The following is a 3,628-nucleotide window of genomic DNA, read 5'->3' on the forward strand; positions in this document are numbered from 1 at the left end:
GTTAACAAGAAGGAGTACGGTTGGACGTTACAATTGTTTCCACACAGACAGAGGTCATCTTGAAGCCTAGAATGTGAACTTGCGGAGACAATATTCAGATATCGCTTGAGGAAACACAACTAGATCTCATAATGCAGGGAAACTGTGGAATAATCAAGTACCCGCACACCTGGAGAACTACATTATGTGAAAACAATTGGAGTGATTAAAAAATAAATGTCCAACCGTACTCCTTGTTGACTCAAAATTTCCTTAATTATCTACTCACACACGGCCGATGCCCAAATGCAAACCTGGACGCACGTATAATACTAGATAGCAGAGGGTGGAATCTGATGGTGGACAAGCTTTAAACTGTACACTACTACGTTCTTCACATAACAATATATACACATATATGTTTGTATGTATGTGTGTGTGTGTGTGTGTGTGTGTGTGTGTGTAAACCCAGTGTAACCAGAAAAGTTTAAAGCAAGAATTTCCCATTTTGTTGCATTAACCCAAAATTTTGACGACACTACACAATTTTTTATCCTATTCAGTTTTATTATTCTTTCCCTGCATTTCCTTGAAGGCTTCTGTCCAAATCGAATAACATTTTTTCCGTCTTTTTATTTCTTATAATTCTTTGCGTTAAACCAATTCAATAAATTATAAATCTTCGTTCCCTGGTTGTTTTGTTTCTTTTGTTCCTAGGGCTATTTCCCTACATGTAATAGTGCACAACACTCAAAAATCTACATTTCACCTACAGAATGTTCAACAAGAAATATGTGCATAACTGTATGAGTGTCCATACCACAGTGCCAAGTGTCAGGCGAATTTTAACGGAGATTCTTTGCAAGGATTTGACAACGTTTCTCTAAAAGAAACAGAAAATTTCAAAATACAAAGATCTAGAAATAGAGGTATCTCGAACATGGAGCCTAGAAACAGAAACAATTCCTATTACAGTAGGCACTTTAGGTACAATAAAAGAAACATTCAGACAATCATATAAGAAAAACTCCAGAACTTACAAGTGTATATAGCATACAGAAAATAGCACTACTAAGCACCGCACACATCTTACGTAAAACGCTTTCAATACAGTGAAAATAAGAGCACCACAATAAACCATAGCACATACCTAAGACACAAAGGATGACGAGATCTGAAACTAATATGCAGACACTATTGCATCCAAATTCAAAGAATTTTCTGAATAAAAAGATGTTGAAACAGAGTGGAAGATGCTGTTTTTTTTTTTTTCCAGCAGTTTCTTCTTTGGTGGTTCTATGCAGCAGAAAGTGGCACAGTGTGGTGTTAAGTGGCAAAAGAACCTCCCTCATTTAAGCAGGAGGTTAAAGATAAGATGCTATCCAAGAAAAGAAAGAGGTTTATAAAATTTGTCTTGGAAATACATTTCCTCTTTTGCTCATGTTGGACACGAAAAGTTGCAGAAGAGACAGTAAGAAACATCCAAAGTGAAGTGATGGGAGGGCTTTGAGGTTAGGCTGCACCCTAACCTTAAACTGGCAAATAACAGATTCTGGCAAACAATCCACTGACTTTCAACTCAGCTAAGATTCTTCACTCTGCTGAGAAGAGCGTCCTTGAGAGGCCGAGAGAATACTTTGCTTATCTCCTAAATCTGGTTACAACAATATCTTCTGGTAGACATACGGAGGAGGAGGAGGTGGATCTAGGAGTGAAGACTCAAGTCATAGAAGTGATGACAGTAATCAAATGTGACAAGGCCACTGGAGTGGATAAGACATGACAGAGGCTTAGGGATTGACTGACAAATTCTGGTTACCTTTTCAAAATTGCCATCTCTCTCTCCCCTCACACACCATGTCTCACTCCCAAACAGCATTGCAAGCTCTCATGCAACTCCTATGCTTCGGTTAATAGTGCTAAGCTGTAACCTTTCAACAGGAGTGTTCGACTTTGGCAGCGGTGTGCCTTGTTACTTTACCTTTCCATAATCTTAATGAACTGGAATGATGAGCAGCTGTTGTGGAACGGTATCACAACCAGGGGGTGTAGGGCTATTCAGCTGATACGGTGCTACTTGGCTCATCCAAAAGGGTGACCTCCAGCATAACCTAAAGGGTTCAATGCCAAAAGCTGCAAAGCAGGGATGAGAATTACTTTTGTAAAGATTGAGACACTGGACCTCTCGAGAAACTTGTCCCAGTCATAACTGATAAGCAGCAAGAGGTTGCATTGGAAGTTAGAATTGCAGAAGCTGCAGCAACAATGCATCACTTCCAGCATCCAATCTTCAGTTTGATTTTTGAGCTTGTCTTCATCTACAGTCATGAATATTATGTAAAGACCCAAAAAATATGATCATGAACAGGGGCATAGCTAGGGTGGGGCAAGCAGGGTACATGCCCTGGGCACCACTTTGAGTGGGGCACAATTTTGGCCATGAACATTTTCAAATAAAGCCATAAAAAAAAATTTTTAAACCTTTTCAGGCTTTGATTTGTTTTTCTGATTTTTTTATTTCAATTTTTTAAAACCAGTCATTTTTCCTATGCAAGTCTCCACTTTTTGGTTTGGGGGTGGTGCAATTTTGATGCTTGCTCTAGCTACGCCCCTAATCATGAATACAAGCAGCAAAAATGGGGTTCCTTTGAAGGAGTAACATTACCTGACACTGTGCATAAATTGGAAATCAATGAGTCTCTCCAAGTCAAGCGACAACTTCTCACGGAAAAATCTTGGCTCCAGTATGACAGACATGCAATTAGAATGTTACCAGAAGGAATTATAAATTGGATTCTTGAAGCTGGGCCAACCAGGATGAGATCTAGCAAGAGACCAAGAACAAGATAGTTTAATATCCATAATCTCAGCTGGGCCCATTTGGGAACCCAGTTGGAAAGTTTAATGATGGTTGCTTCTCACAGGACCTTATGGAAGAAGTGTATGAGGACCCTACTCTCATTCACCACCCAGATACCTTGGACAGACAAGATGCATATATATCATCATCATCGTTTAACATCCCTCTTCCATGCATGCATGGGTAGGATGGTTGACAGGAGCCAGTCAGGTCGAAAAACTACCCTAGGCTACTGTGTGTTTTGGCAGGGATTTTAGGGCTAGAAGATCTTCCTAACAACATGTATAAAATTGGTTCTTCAGTAAAGTACCATGTTAAACTCCCTGCAGGGGTATTAAATTCAAGTCTTGAGACACGGTCAACAACCTTTAGCAGAAAACTATGTAGGTAGGTCAAATCAATCCTAAGATAGTCGCAGGTGAGGTGTGCAGTACCTGTATACTAAGAGCACTTAATGAGGTACTTGTATATTGAGAGTACCAAGTGAGACTGATACAAACACAACAAAACAGCCAAATGGAAGTCAGCAGGTACAGAAAAGAAGAAACATAATTCGTCTTTTTTAACTGTTTTTACTTAAATTCTTATCATCATCATCATCATCATCATCATTGTTTATTAAATATCGAAGTAGGTTTAACGAAGTGTCACGGCACAAACACAACACAACCTGTGTCCTCCATGGATTAATTAAACTTGGTTTGTTCATATCTTTTATAGTCTTTAGTGTTTTATCCCAGAGTAGGGTGTGATGTGTATATATGTAGGTCTCTGTCCCATAGGAGAGAG

The 3,628-nt window shown here is 39.2% G+C and overlaps 1 long non-coding RNA gene across 1 annotated transcript in view; it reads right to left on the reverse strand.

Moving 5' to 3' along the window:
* The window catches only part of LOC128251172 (uncharacterized), a 19,239-nt gene that overhangs the window by 9,083 nt on the left and 6,528 nt on the right, over positions 1–3,628 (reverse strand). Inside the window, exon 4 of the long non-coding RNA XR_008267005.1 lies at positions 2,645–2,803. This is a non-coding gene — a long non-coding RNA (uncharacterized LOC128251172). The remainder of the gene's footprint in view (positions 1–2,644; positions 2,804–3,628) is intronic.

The sequence above is a fragment of the Octopus bimaculoides genome, chromosome 28 (assembly GCF_001194135.2).
Source record: "Octopus bimaculoides isolate UCB-OBI-ISO-001 chromosome 28, ASM119413v2, whole genome shotgun sequence".
Taxonomy (NCBI): Eukaryota; Metazoa; Mollusca; class Cephalopoda; order Octopoda; family Octopodidae; genus Octopus; species Octopus bimaculoides.